Source organism: Megalopta genalis, chromosome 10 (assembly GCF_051020955.1).
Source record: "Megalopta genalis isolate 19385.01 chromosome 10, iyMegGena1_principal, whole genome shotgun sequence".
Classification (NCBI taxonomy): Eukaryota; Metazoa; Arthropoda; class Insecta; order Hymenoptera; family Halictidae; genus Megalopta; species Megalopta genalis.
Genome location: NC_135022.1, coordinates 13,336,488 through 13,358,347, shown reverse-complemented (window position 1 = coordinate 13,358,347; position 21,860 = coordinate 13,336,488). Strand labels below are relative to the sequence as shown.

At 35.9% G+C, this 21,860-nt stretch overlaps 1 long non-coding RNA gene across 1 annotated transcript; it reads right to left on the bottom strand.

The window, feature by feature from the left end:
• Positions 1 to 8,948: 8,948 nt before the first annotated feature.
• On the bottom strand, positions 8,949 to 21,629 carry LOC143260151 (uncharacterized). Its single transcript, XR_013034261.1, has 4 exons — positions 21,335 to 21,629; positions 21,114 to 21,207; positions 10,320 to 10,659; positions 8,949 to 9,255 (listed from the first exon to the last, which is right to left on the bottom strand). It is a non-coding gene; the product is annotated as an uncharacterized LOC143260151 (long non-coding RNA).
• Between the last annotated feature and the right edge of the window lie 231 nt (positions 21,630 to 21,860).

The window sequence follows — 21,860 nt, the reverse complement described above, 5'->3', positions numbered from 1 at the left end:
TATCTAATTTCATAAGAATTACAAGATTAAATTTATTAAGACCTTCGCCATTCTTTTTATAGTGTGTACTTAAATTGAGAAGTTCATTAAACCGTTTTCTGTGAGCGAGCCTTTGCAATTTCAATTAACTTAAAATAAAAATGAAAAACTGGTAGCAATGACCGGTATGCTAGGTTCAGCGTTAAATAATAGATTATAAATCACTTTTCATTCTTCGAAGAATATTAATATTTACTGTACATTTGAGGATATGAAAAATGTTCGGTTCAATTAACGTTTTAATAACAAAAAAATAAGGATTTCTAGCTTCATTTTGGGTTAGATGGACACAGTTTACGTACATGATTTAAGCTGTAGAACTGCATGAGGGTTAAACAGCATAAAATATCACTAAGAAATAACGATATCAACTAAGAAATTCTGAAACATTGCAGAACTCCGTACTACAATTAGCGAGCGTTTCGCAAACTTATTCGCGAAACGATGGATAGTTTCATCGGCAGCCCAGGTCCCCGGCGTTTCGGAAGGGTAGCAAATGTCTGCCGGGCTTTCCGCGAGCCCAGATTGAAATGGTATTGAAACCGACATCGAGGCCAGCAGACCGTGTGTTGGTTTACATCTTCTGCGCCCGGGATCGGCCTATCGAGATCCCCGGATCCAAGCGTAATCGAATTTTTGTCATCGAACGCGGCTGACAATTACGCTGGTTCCTAGGGTAAGGGTTGAACTGCGTCAAAGATGGCTATTTGTATACCTTGCCGGTGTGTACCTTCGTCCTACAGTGCCGAGGCCGGGGGTAGAATGGGCTGGCTAGCGGGAGTTCCAGCCAGGAACGGACAGCCCGGGTCAACTTTGTTTGCATTGGCCGTGCATGTCCTGTCGGCCATGGGGCGGCCGCTTCTTGATGCAAACTGCCCATTTGCAACTACAATCATCTCGGCGTCGAATCGCACGGCTCCTGGCCTCGATTGCCGTGGAACGCGCGCGGTGTATAAACCGACCGCACTCCAGTGCAACGGTGCTTCAGTCGCTGCATAACAGAGTGAAAACAACGGCCGGCAACCCGGGGAACCAAAGGCCGTGCCAACAGAGAGGCCGGACGATCGTGTTCACCCCCGGCGCCCGTGAATTCGACGCCGCGACGCTTTGACCGACCGGGATCTCGATTCGACAGAATTCGGCTCTTTTTCGCCGCGTAATCATCCCGAACAGTACGCCCCGACGGCTACGAATTTATGATTCCGCGGTCGGAATCCATTGCTGCCGAGTTCTAGCTTTTACAACCTCCCGCAACCGGCGGATCTGCGGGGCAGAGGCGCCGCGAAAGAGATACTTGTCTCGGACACGATTGAAAAGAGAAATTAAATTATTATTCTATCATGTGTAGAAATTACAGGTGGAGAACTATCGATCGTCGGCGCTATCGATGATTTCCGATAGCTTACAAAAACTATCGATTACTATCGATGGTAGTAGCGATTGTTCTCTATCTCTGGAAATACGGTAAAAAAAATTGGTTGACGTTGTTACGAGTCACAAAGAATTTTCACGACTTGCGACCAGAAACTGAGGAATATTTTCGAACAACGACTCTTTGAGGTACCATTAGAAATTGTCATATCGTAATTCTAAACAACTTTTTCGTGGTTAAATTCGTTTGTATTTAATACACTGCTAAACATTTAAGTGTACTTAACCATATTTCTTCATAAAATGTTCTGAGTTAGAGGGAGGATGCAGATCTTCCGAAATTTTTGGGTTTTAAAGTCAAGATAGCTTCAACTTTCGAACCAACTTCATTTACATCAACATTGTGACTTTATTGCTGAAGATGATATATAACAAGCTAAAAAATTAAAATGTTAATAGAACGTTTGTATTATATTTTAGGGCGAAATGCATCCGAAACTCACCATCTGAAATTTAAGAGGACGAGGTTTAACGCTTCAACTGTCAACTCGACAACCTGGAAAATTCCATATAATTAAAGTAATTTATTTAACGAAATATAAATTGCCAAGATGTACGATATCGAACACACTTTTCATTTTTAAATTGGGAAAATAATTCCATCGCCCTTATACGGGTGACACAGCAGTTAGCATGTTAAAGCAAGTTTTTTTTTATAAAGTTTTCCCGGAGAATCATTGACAGTATGGCTGCGAAGTTTCTTGGGATGTGTCGACGTCTCGTTGAACTAAGAGAACACGTTTTTTTTTTTTAACTTGTCGGACAACATGGAATTATGTCAACCTGTTTGGAGCATAAGCCCTTATTTGCGTAACGTGTAGCACCTGTCATAGACGTACGGATGCAAGAAATGGATAATTTTCTTGTAGTTAAATTACCGCGCGGTTGAACCAACTTTCAAAGAGCAGCATGAAACATTTGATCATTTCTGACGTTTGTTAGGAAAAATTGTCTTTGTAATGTTAAGTAAGAAAAATTGTCTTTGTATTGTTAAGTAAGAAAAATTGTCTTTGTATTGTTAAGTAAGAAAAATTGAATTTGTATTGTTAAGTAGCAAAAATTGACTTTGTATTACTAAGAAAAATTGACTTTATATTGCTAAGAAAACTTGACTTTATATTGTTAAGGAAAATGTCATAATATTGTTCAGACACTATCCGAACCAGCTTGCATTTATTTTCAAATATTTAAAAATTAGCATCCGGCTAAAAAAGACTTTGTAAAAGTATAGTATAGGCAAAAAGTTCTCGTGGCAGCTTCCTCGAATTTTTAAATTAGCGTTATCCTCTTTATAAAAGGACTATACATATAATCCTATGCTCACAATGACTGCTAGCACCGCGTAAATCATCTCGGGCTCATAATATTTGGGTAGTCGGAATCAGTTGATTAAGTATTTCGACGGTCCATATATATTTTGTGCTTATAAGATGCAACCGTCATTAATACTTGCAATCAAAAGCACAGATGCTTGAGATTTATTACGGCGGATTATAAGCTCCGCCCTGATATTGCAAACTAGTTTCTCTTTTACTAACACACACTTTCTAAGAAGATTTTCTACTCCTACAAACTGATTTACTTATACTAATCGAAAATATATTTTCTCCGTCTAGAAATCTGTTGATAAAAATGTTTCAGAAATTTTATTTTACAGAAAACAGATATTTTAATTCTATGACTATTTTTTTCCTTCATGATTAGGAAATTGTTTTTTATCATTCAGAATATACCTTCTCAGTTTTACTGTGATCCCTTTAAATGATTGTTTATTCTCAGAGTGGATGGCCAAATTGCCATACTCGAACAAAAAATGTTATATTTTGTAAGCTTAAGCAATAAAATAGAACAGACGTATTTATCATGACGTTACAATATTATTTTGTAGTAATAACATTTTTGCATTTAGAAATACAAATTATATGCTTTTACATGAGTTGATGATTACATTCTAGAAACAAGTAACATTAGATTTGTTGAATATAAAATTAGATTAGATCGCTTAGGAGCTCATAAAAATTAAATAAACATGGGACGTACGTATGTATCGGAAAAATTCGGTAAAATAAATTAGAAGACAAGGAAATACTACTGATACGAGGAATTAATGATGAAAACTTTAAGCGATAATATCTCGAAATTGAAAACATGTGACATGTGGCGTGTTTCCTTGCAACGACAGAATTGTGCGAATCAGTATGCATACATACGATTTTAAGTGCTTGAACACGATTAAAATATACCGACCGAGCGCGGTGGGATGGTACTCATTAATATTCCGACGAAGACCCGTCCTACTTTTCTAGTGGTGGGAAACGTTGGCGATGAACTACGTCGGATGCATGACAATTTGAAAATTTGATGGAAATGAGGATCTTCGATTCCGGCTTGCTCTCTGAATATTACTAATTTTCGAGCAAGCTTAAATGCGACGATCGTGTGTCGCAGTTTGATGGTGAGCAATCGATGATTCTATCTACAAACACTGCGATTAACAGGATAAAAGACTGAACTGAGAATTTCGATAGGATACTTCACTTATTAACGATAAACCTACCGAGCACTAAAGATGCCTGACATGTGAGCCTCTTATGTTAGGTGACAAATGGTGTAAGTCCCGTTTCTTAATATTGTCAAGTTTGACATTTGTGCGATACTTCATAAAAAATTAAGAACGAAATAAAGCTTTATTGTAAGAAAATAAAGTGAAAAAATAGTAATTATAATAACATAATTTAAAGGTGTAACCACATTTCTTTCGACAGTCGACAAACGATATCGTAACGAATAATCATGTGCCATTATTGCACTGAATTGCAATATCTCTTTATTGTAAAAACGTGACTTACGCCATATGACAATTCATGTAAAAGTACTACGTTAACGTTTTCCCATAAATACAGTATATTCTTACATTAAGTATCTCATTTATTACAATAATATTAAAGAAACGTATTCGTTGCTCGATTCTTTATCATTTTCTAGATTCACAGTGCATGCTTGAAAAAATATATTATCAATTAGAGGAATCCAGCGTATCATATTTTTAAGCTACAGGAACAGAAATTTAGCTGATAAATTTACTTAATAGGAAAAGGTTATCGTGTAAAGGAGTTTTTCCGTCGAACATAACCGGTGTGAATTTCTATGTTGCGTGCAATTATGAAGTGAGTTCAGAACTTGGACTTAACCCATTATTCCAAATGATGTTGCAGTCACTATATTTACCATATAAAATTCACCCTTACTTCATGTTAACATGAAAGAAAGTATATACAATTTTAATTGGTAAATAAAACAACTATACTTAATACTATCTATTTCTAACGTTAACTAATTTTTCATAATTTTGGACTTATGCCATATGTCAACTGAGAAGTTCATGTATTGCTTCAGAAGAATTACGAACCTGGATTTATTCGAGACATCTTGTTATTCTAGTGTTAAATAATGAAAAATGAGCGATGTGGAATTTAATAAACGTTCCAAAATGAACTTTTTTCGAAAAACTTAATTTTTTGTCATTTGTCATTCTATTGGATTAAACTCGAATGTGGATGACATTTAAGCGTGCAGATTTTAAGTAATTTTAATTAGAGAAGCACACGAAACGTCCAGTAAATTCTGTTTAAGTTTATGGATTTTAGATTATTTGTGATCACTTCATCATTGCTTTCTATTAATATTATTTAATCCAGTGAGTTTTCTATACTGGAACGCTGATTCTCGTTATTTCATAGACATCTAACATTTGTTGGATTAGTGTAATTGTATCCATATTTTAAAAAATTGTAAAATACTAGTTCAATTCAATTCATATTTTGTTGCAACGATTAATGTCAATTATTATTGGTATCATTTTATTGATGCGTCTAGTTCTTATAATCGTACAGGATCGTTAAAAAAGTAATAGATTTTTTTACTGTGAACTTCTTAATTAAGTATACTCTCTTTGATAATACTAAAAATTCACCATTAAAAATAGACAATAGTTTATGTAGCGCATACATAAATTACTTAAAAATCTCATTTAAATCATTACTTAAATCTCATTCAAATAAACAATTGTTCCATTCGAAACATTATTTTGTTGTACTGATAATATAAAAATTCACATTTTAATAAAGAATCATTTGTTCAACTCAGGATATAAATAAATATACGATAAATATACGAGATAAATTTTATCAATTTGGACAAGATATATTTACTCTAAGAATTCTAAAAAGGACAGCTTCTGTTATTGGCCATACTCTGAATCATGATTGCCTTCTAAAGCTGTAACACGAAGTGCCACAATGTCAATACAGTATACGTGGAATAGATGATGCTGCTCATAGTGCACTTAGCGAAGGTATTAATGAATTGAGGTCATCGCTTATAGGTGCTCGCAAGTCACAGCACACTCTGCATTGTCGCACGAGGCATTCTGAAATGCCAGCATCTGCACATCTTAAAGCAAGACATTAAAGCAGCCAGATAAATTAATTACAAAGTAGAAGTATAAAGTTAATCTAATCTGTGGAAGTCTCGAAGCAATAAAATCATCGCCAGCCTTTCTCGTATTGCGGCAACATTTCGAAAGTGATATTCTGGCATTACTGATCCCGTTCTCCTACTCTTCTACTTACTGTTGCTTACCCAATACCGAAGTCTACGTACATTACCAATATAGAAGACCTCAATACTAGATATAGAATGATTCAATCATTTTCTCGATTATTTTGGGGATGCTCCGAAACTGTAAAATGGAGAGAAAATATATCCATTCGAATACAAAGCGAATTTTACACCGCGAATAGAATTTTCGAAACGTATAATCATGTGGGTCGTTTACAAAAAATTATAATAGATTTTTAATAGGAATCGTAATTAATTTTATAAATAGGGGTGAAATTGATTTGTAGTAGATTTTTATGTACAATTTAATGACAATGAAAACTCGTATTATAAATTTAAGTTACAGTAGATTTTGAATAGAAGCTTAAATTAAAATTTTTGACTTGAAATGCCAGTTTCAAATTAGGGACACTGTAATGGAACACAGATACCAATTGTTCCATAAATCAGGACAATGAGAAAATTCGACTACACAACGTGGAACAGTATGTTTTTGCTTGGAAACAGCTGTATTCGAATAAACTACTGTTTACAGCTGATTGTAAAAAGTTATAAAGAATATTATTCGAAAATACGGATAGAATCGTTACATCCACTTCCATATATTCTATTGTTTTTTCTTACATTATTTGTGCTGCTGCTTCAAGAAGAGTCACGAGTGACCGGTGTTTCACAATACGTAGTTTTACCTTGTTTCGAAAAGAATATTTCGATTCGAGGCTGTAACATTTCGCACAGAATTTTCGACGCTTTGTAACCTCGGGAGGAAAGCGCTTATTACATAAAATAACGCATCCAAGGGTTAGACTTCTTTATAGCGAGAGATTAGGCTGGGCTGGTAGTGGGTGAAATTTCCCTCGGTTCTTAGCAATCATCCCTCAATTGGCTCGGTTGGACATCGTCCAACACCCCTTAAACGCGGACCAGCCAATATGTCATCCCTCTGTTCGCCGTTCCTTCCGAATAACCCTCTGGCCGATCGGCGCGGGCCGAAACTCAGCAGAAGAAAGGCTTGTGAAGAGCTGGGCGCGGGGGAATGGGAGGCAAACTGGGCTGTCGCCGGATCGGGGATACAAATGGGCAAAACACCGCTCTGTGCGGATGCCGCGGGCCCGGTTGCAGGTGGCGTGGCCGCCGATAAATATGTCAGCCGGCAACACCATGCCGCGGCATACCACGCCGCTCTCGCACCCTCGATCTCCGTCCGGTTCCCCGGGCCCTCCTTCCCACTACCCCGCGGAATATCTCTGTTCCCCGGGCCGTTTCTCGCCTCTGTTTCACCCTCGCCGCGCATTTGAATATTATGGAAATGTCGCCGCGAGATCGCCGCTCCGCACCGCGCCGATCCGCTCCGCGCCGAGCCGAGACTCGCTACTCTCCGCATCTGTCATACACCCTAATGAGGATCCGGGGGTTGGTTGTTACGCTTTCCAACGGATCCGCAGGCTACCTGCGTCCGCGGTGCAACAGGTGAACCATGGATTCTTGAGGGTGTTCTTTTTCGCTGATCATACGACACGCACCCTGCTAGTTTATCTGGTCCATATTTTAACTCCTTAAGCGATCCACGAAATTCGAGGATCTTGTTGAAAAGATTCGGAGCCCGCTGCTTTTCCTTTATCGAAGGGTTTGCCAAGTTGTCCTCTATGGCTGGAAAATTATAAAGAACGCGGTTATTTCATTTAATCGGTTAGCTGTTTTCGACGAGTATACTTGTCGTGGAGAAATGGCAACATTTTGTGTTGCGACGAGTGTACTCGTCAAAATCAGCTGTCTGGTCAAGTTATATAACTAGATAAATGTTAGTAATAGAATTAAAAAGTAAAACAGCCATTTCAATACAACTTAATTCTAGAGCTTGACAGTGGCGTACATACTTTTCAAAGAGATTGCAAGAGCTTAGTGGTAAGTGAAAATTGAAAAAAATTGATGAAATAGAATGGTGTGCAAAACATTTGATTTGAACGAGGTTAAATCATGAATCAATGCTATTGAGCACTCGAACACGCGTCTGTCACGGGTCAGCCACTCTAGAGGTTTAATCTATTAACGATTTCTTTTGTTCCAAGGATAGTTTCCTCAGAGAACGAAGATTGCGTAGGGAAGACTTGACTAATGAGAAAAGTAAATAATTGGTCTCGTCTTTTGTTATTGACGTAAATTAGAATATATAAAAATGTCGACGATTGTTCTCAAAGGGTTAATTCTCGAGCAATACAGCTAAGTGATTCTTGTGTAGATATGTAATTGGTTACATTGCGGATATTTATGCAAAACATGAATTGTCTAACTCAATTCTAAGAAACAGAAATGAAATAAAAATGTATTTGTTCTTTTAATCGTTTTAATAAATTGATGAAAAGATAGTAGTAGAAGATGTACTTAATTTCTTCTAATGCGTTTACATTTTCCGCAGTCTAGTTATTAATCATTTTCTGGAACACGACCAAACAGCGTGAGCAATGCGATGCTGTATGTTTAGTATTCGTTGCTTAACGACGTAGTATAAGTATAATTTTTAAGTAATTATTATATTATATTAGATGAATTTATAATTATATTGATTATAATTAGATTAATTAATAATTACATTGAATTAGACTAATTAATAATTACTGCTTCAAGACAAAACACGTGGAATCATATTTATTGAGAAATTATATTATATTATAATATAATACATCTATATTTCTAACATGTAAAAATATATATGTGTGAAACGTTCGAATAAAAAAGTTATTGTCAATTCGACTATATACGATCTTATTTAATTTTCCTTCAAAAATGTCACGAAGTTGCTGGAACAAAGCTTTGACCGCAACCGGACGCTCTTTCGCTGGGAAATGCAAAATGGCGAATTCATGTTCAATATCATTTCATTTTCATCGAAACCCGAATATCGACCATCCTCGCGGCATAAAAGCCGGCAGCAGCTACTAAATCCCCACTTGGTCGAAGGTTAATCCTCTCACCAGGTAAAGATGATGTATAGCCATGGAAAGAAACAACCGGTTGCACGCGATCACCGTAAATCCAACCGTAGTTAAACTTCTCTTCTCCGTCTGCGGACGTTCTCCTTTCCCTTCTGGTCCCTGTCTTCCCGAGGAATCGGCGCACGATGATATATCTCCATGCTGTTAAACGGTCCATTGTTTGCGACGGCCACTGACGAATTTGTATATGTTTATAATAGCGACGCCTGTGGGTAGCTATGAGGCATAATGGTGACAAGGGGAGAGATTGTTTTGTGAGTGGAAATTGGAGGTAGGCGGCGGCTATTCGGCGTTAGGGCCGAAGCGAGAATCCATTTGTCAAATTTTTTCGATCGCCAGCCGATACTATCCGGTTTAATTGTTAGAGACTTTTCCTGACGTAGAAATAAACGATTTTACAAACACTGACTTCGGGTATGACGCTCCGATTTAATCTTTGTTAATGATCAATTTTAAACGTAATCGATCTCCTCAGATGCTACGCAAGAAACCGTACTTTATCATCGCGTGTCTGATACGTTATTAATATTAAGAGATACACGATCAAGGTCATTACCATCCCCGATTTTCAGGGTCGTCGACGTTCTTTGCGCGTCAACGCATGTTTTTTACAGGGCAATAATGTAGCATGCGTCAAGCAATTTTACACGACTTACAACATCGCGATCTTGAAGCGTTTCTGTGATATCATATAGAATTCGACTGCTGGCTTATATTTGGAAGGTATTTTATTTTTTTTTCAAGATCATCGCGGTCCGACTAAAAGATCTTTTTATTTCTTTTTGTCACATTCTATACGTCAAAATGAAGTGACCAGAGAAAGTCGTTAACTGACAAGTGCACCTTAGTTCATAACAAGATAAATGAAAACGTCGACTTCTCGGTACACATGCAATTTTCTTTATACATCGGTATACTAAATTAGCAAAATATTGAATTTTTCAATTTTTCCTGCCAAGCAATGCCCGATTACACGTTTCCAACAATTTGTATTCTCGAGTAATGAATTATTGATGTTACTGAGACAGTTTTAAACTTCTCGCCACTCTGATCTCAATACGAACTAAAAATCGAGCGCGAAGCCATAGACACTTTATCGAATCATCAACAGAAAATGGAGAATAAATGGAGCAACTGGTCGGTAAGAAGAACATGGTCGTGGGTCATAGAGCATCATTGATCCGACGTATTTACGGAGACGTGCAACGGGCAGTTAATATTATTAGTGTTACATACCAATTACTCCAAGTCTGAAATAGCGTGACTTGTGTTCCCGTAGGTCAGTCCACGTGGGTACCTGGCACAAAGCCATAGTGGGTGATAACGCCGAGCCCATTGCGAAATTCTAGCACCGCGACTGCGACATCCATCGGATTCCGTCCTGATCTGCCTGCCCCGGGCAGTGCAATTTGCGGCCGAACATTTTTATTGAATTAACGGTTAACTTTTCTCTGCTGATTAACGCTGCGACGGTGCCCAGGGGTGACCCCACGACAATTCTCTGTACTCTAAATTCCGCTACTGTATTGATGAGAGTGGTAAGATTGTTGCAAGCAACACTTTCTCAGTCTGAAATCTTAAAAAATCGTTTTTTTTTATTTAATCCTCTGAAAGTATAGGCTTTCGAAAATATTTTGAACGATTCGATCGAAGGGTCTTCTTCAACAGAAGGCGAGGAAATTCTGGGTCCTCTATGATTCTGGAGTGGCAGATTAAGTATGATTTTTATCTGAATGATACAGAAGAACTTTAAACATGTCTTTCTCGTAACTATGTTTCTTGAATTGGTTGTCATGATGCTTGACCAATTTTGCTCACATTTGACGTGTATCTTCAGTACATGTGTTACCATAGTTCGAACCCTGTGAAGTCAAAATCATTATTTTTTGTATTCTTTTAGCATTTTTGATAAATTAAAGAAACCTCAAAAAAATCGATACATCAAATTCAAAATGTTGTCATTTTTTTAATTATTAATTATTATTTTCTTCCTTCATGATTCCTGCGATGGCCCAACGCATCTCGATAAAGAATCTGTCTAGTTCTTCTTTGTTTCAGACAAATAGAACGGTCGGAATCAGGACAACTTTAGTAAGGTTTGTACTATCTTGTACTACCACTAATTTTGACTATTTTTTGTTGCAAAAGTTTGTAAATATTGTTGAAAGTGTACCGAATATATATGAAAAACGTCGATGCAAGAAGTTGCATAGTATCTTTAGGGAAGTAGAAATAGAGATAAGGCCGAGGCGAGGTTGCCAGCGAGAGGGGAGCGAATGAAAGGGAACGGATACGGCACGCAATGAAATAATCATAGAATCATGACCACTCATCTTCATCTATGTATACGATTATTTAAAACTATTTAATGAATTAATGACTTCTATGACAATATTGTATTTATTATAACAGTGAATTTTTGTCTATTTCAATCCGGGATTACCCACGTGAAAATCTAATTCTAGGAGTACAGTAATTTCTTCCTAATTCGCTCTCAGATTGCACACAAAAATGGACAGGATATATATATAATAATAATAAGCTAATAATATAATAATAATTAATTAATTAATAATAATTAATATAATAAGTTAATAATAACCTAATTCGCTCTCAGATTGCACACAAAAATGGACAGGATATATATATATAATAATAAGCTAATAATATAATAATAATTAATATAATAAGCTAATAATAACCTATAATTCGCTCTCAGATTGCACACAAAAATGGACAGGATATATATATATATATATATATATATATATATATATATATATATATATATATATATATATATATATATACAGATACGATTCGATCCGAGCCTTGCGGATAGTTTTTATAGTTACCGATTGTCAACAACTATAAAAACGAGACGAAAGGCTCGAATAAGCGTATCACCTCTTCCCAAATCGTCCATTTTTGTGCGCAATCTGAGTGCGAATTAGGAAGAAATGACTGTACTTGCGTGAAGGTCTAGTACCGGGAATACCCACGTGGGGTATTCCTCTAGTGCCGAGAATACTCACCTGGGGTTTTAGCGTCGAGAGTATCCATGTGGAGGTCTAGTAAATCCCTACCATTGACAAATTTTCGTCTATCTTTTAATCAGGAAATTAATTTTTTCATTGGGGGTTCCGGGTTAAATAACAAATATAACAAATATAAAAAATATAACTTGTAAAAATGCAATAATTTGATCTGTTTATAGTAAACACACTTTTCAACTGTTAATATCAATAGTTTATTACGTGAAATTGTGGTAAACAGCGTGAAAATTAATTTCAACAACTTGTAATGACTTTGAGAAAAATTATCAATGTAGATAGAAGAACGATTATTCTCATTCTATTATGCACAAGTAGAAAATAAGTAACAAGTATTCGTTAGAAATATTTGGAAAGATTTTATGTAATATTCAATTCATTTTAAATGATTAATTTAATACTGATACATTATCGATCTTGTATTATAATCATCTTCATAATGTATTTAGGTGGAACAATATTTGAATGATTCGATTGTTTGTACCTAACACCGGTTTGCTCTAATTGTAATTCAAAGACCTAATTATTAAAATTTGTACAGTATACAGCTACGCGCGTAGAGCTTATCTGTGTGACATCGCGTTCGTAGCTCAGAATTACAATGTACACCCGTTATGCGCTGCACACGGCTCGGCGCGTCACGTGACACCATCGATTTGAAATCTGGCTTGATCGGCTGCGAACTATGGTGTTGAAGGCTACACCTTCCCCAGCATTTGCAAAATATTTTAGAGACTAGGAGAAGCGTTTGCGCACGTGTATTGCCTCGGATGCGACTCACTTTCAATGCAATAAAATCAGTTTTGATGTACAAATAAGTAGCTTCCGTTTCATCATGTGCAAATTCCGAGTACTGTTAGTCTACATAAAAAAAATGTAAACGTATAAAATCAGATTCAAGTTATTTCGAGCTCTACAACCGCAGAACAGAGTTTCCCGCAAGTTCCGAACGGAATTTTTTTCGTTCCCGATCGAAATGCTAATCGAAATCATTAACCCGGATCGGTCCGGCAGAACTTTTGCTCGGCGTTGTACGTGCCCCACACTGAATTCCCTCCGTAACCCCATAAACCTCGTCAAATCACCCATTCCCGTGGGCAATTTCTCACAAAAACACGAACGCGTAGCCTCGAAAGTATTTAATCCGTGGGCACAGAGGGTTAATGAGCACGAAGTAGCGAGGTACACGCGGGGCCCCATGGCAGGTCCCTGTGTCTCCCCCGTGGGAGAGTCATGTGGTCCCCCGGACCGCGGCGGGGCACGGCGGGGCACGGCGGGCACCGGCCACGGAGGGGAGGGGGCCCGGTTATATTGCTGAATTGAGGAAGGCGGTGTTACAAAGCGCCCCGTAAATCCGCGCCAGCTTCGACACTCGACATTCCCTCCGTTTTATTTCGTCCTCGGCGCGACGCGGGATACGTCGAGGCATTAAAAATAATAGCAGGGACACAAGCAGGGATTCCGCGGGGCCCCGCTCCGGAGGAATGCCGCTGGCCCGAATTTTGCGTGGTGCTCGAACCACCGAGGGAGCCAGGGCAGTCACGGATCTGGTATTGAAGACAAAGATGACAATTAGAAAGTATTAGGTTCCCGTTCGCCGAGCGCAGTTTGTCAGTTAAGATGCGACGCGACGACGTTCTGCTCAACGGAAACTGTTGCACCTTCGGCGAGCAGTGCGTGTTTCACCAGAAATCGACTGTTTTTATCGTTAATCAAGAGCTGCGTACTTGTTCGTACCTGTTCAAATAATTAGTTCGAAGTGGCTCCGAGAAGCATTTCGACGCTTTGTTATTTTCGGAAAGTTATTAGTTAGACTGCGAATCTTTATGCGTTTACGATGTGTGCAGATTTTTGTATCGCAAGAAGACGTGTTAATTAAGCAGGTATTATGGCATTTTTATTTTCTTCTTACAACTGCTAATCATTTCTTCATGAACGAATGATTTTTTCAATACTGGGTTTTGTAAATTGACCTACGGAAATGGGAATTTACATGAAAATCTGCAGTCTGGTTATTGTAATCTTCTAAAATAGAAACCACTACTTTCAGAATTATCATTATTCACTTTACCCGAATATGTTCTTCCGTAATAAAGTGGGTAGGGCATTGAACACTCGTTTTTTCTTGGAATTAGGTATTTATTTTTTTAATCAATTTTTATATGCACCCTTTTAGTGTCGAAAATTAAACAAAATCAATGATATATCGCCGTTCGGTATTATAAGAGTTAATTGTTTAAATTTCTAAAAATTGATATACGTTATATGTTAATTTTAATACAATTTTATACAACTAAAAGTTGTAATTAAATTTGTACAATTTATACAACTAAAAGTTGTAATTAAATTTGTACAATTTATACAACTAAAAGTTGTAATTAAATTTGTACAATTTATACAACTAAAAGTTGTAAATTTTATTCTAAATTCAACTATAAATTTAAACATTTCTGAAAGCAATGAAAATTTTCTTTGTGATAGAAGCTTCTTTTTCACAATGGTCTCCTTGATTGCCTGCCAAAATATGGGGAAAATGATATTTTTCATTAAATGTTGATTGTATTATATATATTTGAGTATACATAAATGCATAACGATTCCAGTAATAGTTGTACACTTTTGGAAGATCAGGCCATTTTTATGGAATATTGTTTACAAATGCATAAATCAGTAACTGTTGTTAAAAAATAGCTTTTGTATCTAGATTTATAAATAAAATAATTTTGCTTTCACTTTTTGTTTGGTCCATCGAAGGGCCAAAAAAGGGCTGCTCATTCCATTATAGTCATTTCAGGTTCATGATATGTGGGTGGTCCCAGCAGGGTGGATAATTATTGCGGTTGTTAGAGAATCTCAGATTCTTTTATTATGACGCGAACTCGAATATCATTATATTTAACTGAAATATTGTTGTCATTCACATAACGACAAAATTTTGATGGACAACGGTAACATTATTACTAATAAAATATTGTAATGGAATATAAATTGAAAAAGTTTGACTTTATCTATTTCATCTGTTTCATAAATGTGTTTTAGTCATTTAGACAGAAATTGATTAGAATGGCATACACTGCTTGTGATATTACAAAATTAGTTGATATTGAAAATTACTTGTTTTATTTCCGGAACCTGTTTTAGTGTCACTTTCTATATTTAACAAAATAAATTCACTGGATTTGTCATGAAGAAATTGTTTCCTTATTTTCGCGGCGCGTTCGAGATTTCTCATAATTTACTCTGTATAAAATAATGCGTTGTACAGTGTTTTCAACCTAACTATTTGAGAATTATTTCAGATTTAAGAAATACAAATTTATTTAAATAGAGATTTAAGAAGTTTTCATATTCATTTAAAATAGAGATTTAAGAAATACAAATTTACTTAAATGGAGATATAAGAAATATAAATTTATATAAATAGAGATTTAACAAATTTATATTTATTTAAAATGGGAATTTAAGAAATACGTATTTATTTAAAATGAAGATGTACGATAGTCGTTCGGAATTTTAATAATTCTTTATTACTAGAATGTAGATTTTTTTATGCCAAATAAATCCCTTGGCTGAAGCAAAACAACTTTGAATTAGAAATTGAATTCTATAATCATTTTAATACGTTGAAAATAATATTACACTTCTTTTAAATTCTTTCAATGTTTTTACTATTTCTTATTTTATATACCCACTTTTACTATAAATGTATAAAATCCACAATCTTACTATTACTGTATCTTTGATACTACTTTATGAAACAGATCTCCTTCCAATCTAACAATAAATAACTATCAAAACTTTGATCTTCGATGATTAAAGGTTAAAAGTTGTTTATAAAATAAAATACCCATTATCGCAACTTTTACCGTTAAACATTATCCCTTTTTATACAGCAAACAAAAATACTGCTTCTTATAAAGCAACACACGTCAATCGTATTTAATGTTCGGTAGGTTTAGTGTTAAATTGTTAATTCTAACCAAAGATCGAAATCTTTACATCATGTATTTTTTAAGACAATTTCTTTGACATTTTTCGATTAGTAGCCTCGGTGTAAACAATAAACACGATTTATTTACGGATCTTTTTCACGAACGTTGTTTAAATAACCGCTGTGTTGTGTTCCTGTTGCCAGTTGAATCCCCGGCGATTTTTCGAGAGATCCGATCGAAATCCCGGCGACGCCGATCGCGGCCAAATGGTTCCAGCAGCCGCGTATCCTCGTTACCCGGTTTTTCCGCGAATGATCGGCCAGATGGGTTTGTATAAGGTAATCACACAGATATGATAGAAACCCGGAGAAACGTGGCTGTCGCAACGCGTCGCTCGCGAAGGCATCAGCAACAAGGGCAGCCGCGGTTTTTCGCCAAACATGGAATTGGAGCACGCGCCATATGAGCGACGTTTATGGATTACAAAATTGCAGGTCGAGCCTAACCAGATTTGAAACCGCTTCTACATAAGCACAGACCCCGCGAGCTCTGAAAAGAAAAAGAAACGGACCCGGCCAGGTCGCGGCAACTCTTACCGCGCCGCGCAGCCCGTCGCGCTCCAGGAATCCAGAAGTGTAATGACACGAGTAATTGGGCCTTAGAAACGGAATCCCCAGCCGTGCTTTTTGTCGCGCGCGGCCCTTTTGCTAACAATAAACGCACATTCCACAGTTACCTGTGGAACCGGGAAAAATGCTACGTCATATTTCTCCTACGGCGGCCTCTGCGTCATCCGAATCACGACGGACAATATTTTGATCAGAGTTCCGAATGAAAAAATATCTTCCGGAAACTCTGCATCGTTTAACGAAATTGTATAATAACTTAAGGAATCTAGATTCAGAAGATAATGTAATAATTTAATGTAGAAACTATTGTACTATAAACTATTGCATCCACGTCTAACCCTACAATTGTAATCCCACAAGTGGGCGCTAATTGCTATTCAGCGGATGTGACATTAAATAAACAAATAAAAAAAAGTATCTTACGCTGTGAAGAAAATTCTGTTCGAACTTATGCTTCTCGTTCGACAAACTACATCTGCGAAAGAGTTCTTACCTCTTGGAAAGTGTTTTAATAAATGAAGCACTAGATGCAAAAACAACTTAATCCAATTTAGGGTTAATACTAACCTAATTGAAACGACTAGGTTTTCTAATATAATCAAATATTTTTATACTTAACGATAAAGCACGATTAAAATGCAGTCGTTTGAAATAGTTATATTTGTTAACTATCGAAAACTGCGAAAACGGATTCAAGTTGTTTTTGCGATTATCGAATATCCTTGTTGAGAAATGAAGTAACATTAAAGCAGAAGGACTTTGCGTTTACTTCTTTATGACGAATTTGTATTTCTTACAACGGGTAAGGTTAGTACATGTAAAACAAAATATGTATTGTTAACGAATTGTTAATGCCATTGTACTTGAACACATGAATTATTATTCTCGCCTGAGATTTCATTTGAACACAGAAAGTATTTGCAAGAAAAGTTTCTTCACAATTTTTACCAATCAAATACGAAACAATTGTAAGACTTTTATCACAGAATGAAAGTTCAAAGTTTATTGAATAACTTATATTTATAAAGGTTTTTCACAGTTAAATTCAAGCCCTGCTTAAAAGACACTATACAATAGATTCAAATAATAGAATCGTCTCGTATTTTTAGATGACCGCATTTTCACCATCAAATGCACCACGCGTCATGATTGCACACTACCACAGTTATTGAGAATGCCATTCGACAATTAATGATAATATTCTACAAATGTAACATGTTAAAAAGCCAGTAAAGTTGTTTGAATTTGAGATCTTTCGAAGGAAGCACCATCGTCCTTTCAATTTCGTGCGCGTGTCATATGATGTATAAACATCGGCACCACGCTATCTTCGAGAAATTCTATTTAAGGATTCAGAAGGTGGAGAATTTCTTGCATGCCAGACTATTTTCTGTAGCAGCAACACCAGTTCTTGTTGAAAGAGTCTTTCCGAGTCTTACTTAAACGTCACTATCTGCTTCGAATTATTTGAGAAGTTCTACAAACTTCCTCGTTCCTAATTTAGCAATTAAAGTGTTCATGCAGAACGTTCCGAAGCAATGAATGTGGAAAGTGTTTTTTTTTTCCTTGTAGATTTACACGTACTTTTTACACGTGTTTCCTTAATAATACATGCAGGAAACTGAACCGCGGATATCGAGAGTGAGAGAGACGGATGAACTCTCTCCTTCAAGCAGTATTGAGATTAGGTCACGATACAAGTGAACATATTCACCATCGAATACTTCTTGCTGTATCTTAACGAGAGCGATATATTACTGCCTTTCCTGGTTTTCTAGAAGAACCTGTTTTTTTAAATATACTTATCCGATTTCTAGATTTCATAAATTAACGTGTTGTGCAATGAGTTTCTTGTGTCAATGATTCTAGCAAATTGAAAATAATGTGTAATAATAGTCTTAAATGCTATTGATGTCTTCACTGCTACGCGTGTCACTCATCCATTTTTACGATAGAGAATCGGCAGTTCAGTGAAGGAATTGTCAACTGCTCTAATGAAACTGTATTCGAAGTTATTTTTATGAAACACATCTCATTAATCTCGTTAATAGCGAACGTAATATTAATACTAAATAGTATTAATACTAAAAGTAGTATTATAAATAAAGTATATATATATATATATATATATATATATATATATATATATATATATATATATATAAAACTAGAAATCATTTAAAAAATCCCTTTAAATCATTGTAGTATGTCTGTTGTAGTCAGTTGAGTATTCAATTTGGTATCAGCTTAGATGATGTTCTTCAATGTATTTTCTTTGCATTGTGCCATTTATTAATATAGACTGCGGACTTCCGTGCAAAATGAAAATTGTCTGCATTCATGGCAACAAGAATTTCTTCTTGTATTAACTTTAACAAAAGTTGCAACGAATATACTGATATCTTCAAATTCTTCTAAAGTTTTGACTATTGTAAATTTGACATATCCTGTTATGTCATGAATGCATAATGATCCGCAGTCCATAACTAAATATCTGAATAAATCACAAGTGGTCACATTCACTATTCCTTAATGATTATCATTAGACTATGGATTTTATGCATTTATAGCAAAAATGAGTAGATGGAATTTCAAACAATGAAAAGATTACAAGAATATTAAACAGTATGAATGTAGATCCTTCAATCTATTAAAATTACTGACGATAGGAAGAGGTTCCTAAGTGGTTGCTATTTTTCACAACAATCGTAGAACATTTCTGCTTTGCATAAAAATCTGCAGTCTAGTTGTCAGAAAAACAAAGTGCGAAATTCAAAATTATTTTTTTAGGAAGCTTTTCATATGCATGAATTGAAGTATACTTTATTATGTGTATTATGTGTATTATGTACAATACAGAAATACAAGCAACACGACTATAGCTAGAATGTATTGTATATGTTTGGTAAGTGTAAGTGTAGAGAATAGGATATTCTCGCAGCGAAACTCAATAGGCGGAATAGACAGATAGAAGATGCATTCAACAAACTTATGCAAGGTAAACCCGAGCCAGCTATTCATGTGCAAATGTTGCTGTTAATGTTACCCATAGACAACTCAGTGACACTACACATGTACGTGTTCCAAAGTTAACATACTATTCGATAGTGTGTAAGCGAAGTTATGTGAAATCTCAACAATAAAGATACAGGATGTTCAATATGCAATCAAAGACTCGTGAAGAAATTAAATACAATTAATCATAATATTTTCGTACATTCGAAATTCATTTTTAGTCAATTCCAAGATCGGTTTATTTATTTGCAGAAATAGTTGTAGGAAAGATCGTAGAGTAACACATTACTCATTTTTGCTTCAGTAATTCGTCGTTTTATAGAAACAATACATTTTCCAACATCAATACAATACAACAAATAAAATAACTCTAAAATCGATTCGGGGACATTTTTAAATCTTTTAAATCATAATGTCTGTAGATTGAAAATTCAAATCCGGCAACGCAGTTTTCTTGGATCCAAAAGTGCAGCGCACAGGAGACTATTATAGTCTCAGAAAATAGTTGATATAAAAAATTTTGTGCAAAATATAAAATGTTTGCTTTCTGAGACAGTTGAATGTATAGAAAACAATATTCCAATATCTTTCATTTTCTTTTAGTCACTCATGGGGTGTTGCGCTTTGTTCAAAGAAAAGAGTTATTACGATACTGATTCTTTCTTCACTAATTATTTCTGAATTCTTGTCCCATTCATTGATAATTTTTATACGTTACAAAGAAATCACGCCAACATTTCTTTTGCAGAGATCTTTTAGGCAAACATGTAGTTTAGTTTCGGTTAAATATTATTTTCTATATTGCCCGTGTTTTTCTAATTAGTGATATTAAAAAAAAACCTCCAATTCAGTGATGTGCATTTACACACAATCGTAATGCATTTCACACAATTCATAAGGAATTGAGCTTCCATGAGAGTTATAATGCTTGTTCTTATGTCATTTAAATCGGCACGTGTTTTATAAAATATCAAAGTTACAAGATATAAAGAAACATAATATTTATAAGCATTTAGAAATTTATTTGGAAAACTTTTATCCTGTGCATTTTCTTAGTAAATAATGACATTACAATTTCATTCTCAAGTACTTTTGTAAAGGACGAATAAAATAATTTTGGACAGCTTCCTAGATGTAATACCAGAATTTAGAAAAGAATACTTCCAAATAAATATTTATTTAAGATAATTATCCGAATGAATTCTTTCTAGTCCTATATTTTATTCGAATAACGATTATTCATTAATTCTCATAAACTATTCTATCTATTTACTCGTATAATTCTTTATTCGAATGAATTCTTATTCGACTAAAACCTCATTCGGATAAAAATTGTTATCTAGATAAATTTTCATTCGATTGGATATCATCGATTAAAATTGTATATCCGTTAATCTTTACCTCTTATCCGCCAAATGAAATTTTTCCCAACTCAGCCAAATCCTTCGCTTCGCAGCGCGCAGAGCGGCGACACGTGGCGGCATTCATCAGAAATCTGTGGAAATGAATCACATTCACGTTCAATTCAATATCATAATCTCGCGTGCGAATATCATATTCCTCGAATCGCTGCATTATTCAGGCAACGTTTGATATCACGACTGAATTCTTTCCTCCGCTACCTTTGGATCTCAGTCGGCTCTCTCGGCGTGCATAAATCCTCTGTACGCCGGTTATTTGAAACTATTAGATGTTTGACTCGTTAAAGAGATCGCCGGGAACGATTAAAGCCTAACGTTCGAGACGATACGAAGATCCCTGGCGGTATCTTATCCTTGTTCTCGATGAAATAGTTACGCGTGTGTATTTATCGGAGGCGCGCGCGCGCATCGAAATCCATAAATCTCCCGTATTTTCCCATAAATTATGGAAATGCCAGCAGCAAGATGATAAATCAACGCGACCGGCCGCATTAAAAATCACAATGCACGGGAACGCGTCGCGTTACACCTGTAAATCAAACCGCGTCTATTTATGCAACCGATCCCGCGGTACAATCGAATCGATCGCGGTCTCTAAGGTCATACTCCGCGGCGATATGACTTCCATATGAGCGGAGACTATGCTACGCAATCCTTCGATCGGAAAACGTTCATTAGATGGAAAAGTTCGGCGAATAAAACCGTTTGCAACATCGTTCTCGCATTC